Source organism: Meleagris gallopavo, chromosome 13, assembly GCF_000146605.3.
Source record: "Meleagris gallopavo isolate NT-WF06-2002-E0010 breed Aviagen turkey brand Nicholas breeding stock chromosome 13, Turkey_5.1, whole genome shotgun sequence".
NCBI classification, from domain to species: domain Eukaryota; kingdom Metazoa; phylum Chordata; class Aves; order Galliformes; family Phasianidae; genus Meleagris; species Meleagris gallopavo.
The window spans coordinates 16,311,208-16,311,585 of record NC_015023.2 but is presented as its reverse complement, the minus strand read 5'-3'; positions in this window follow the sequence as shown (position 1 = coordinate 16,311,585).

Sequence of the window (378 nt, the reverse complement as noted above, 5' to 3'; positions counted from 1 at the left end):
TTACAACCTCAACCAGGAAAGGAAAACAGCTCCAAATGCTGGTGGAGACCCCAAAACCCCCGAGGAGGGATCCCTTCAGGGGCCCTGCTTCAGACACCTGAGCTCTTAGTATAAGAATGTTAGGAGAGCAACAGCAATATAAAATGACACAGTTTAGGGAAGAGCAATTTTGGATGGAGTAAGACTAATGTGGCTTTTTAGGTAAACAAGAGGGAGTAGGAGGCAGTTGGGTTCCAGTAAATACGAGAAGGGAGTGGGTGGTTATCAGCCACTACGTCTGGTATGTCTTTGAGTCACTTGGCTTGTTTTCATGGAGGGAAAAGTCTACTTTTGAAATAATTGGTTGCTTTGCAGAGGTAGTGCAGCCACAGCGGGCAT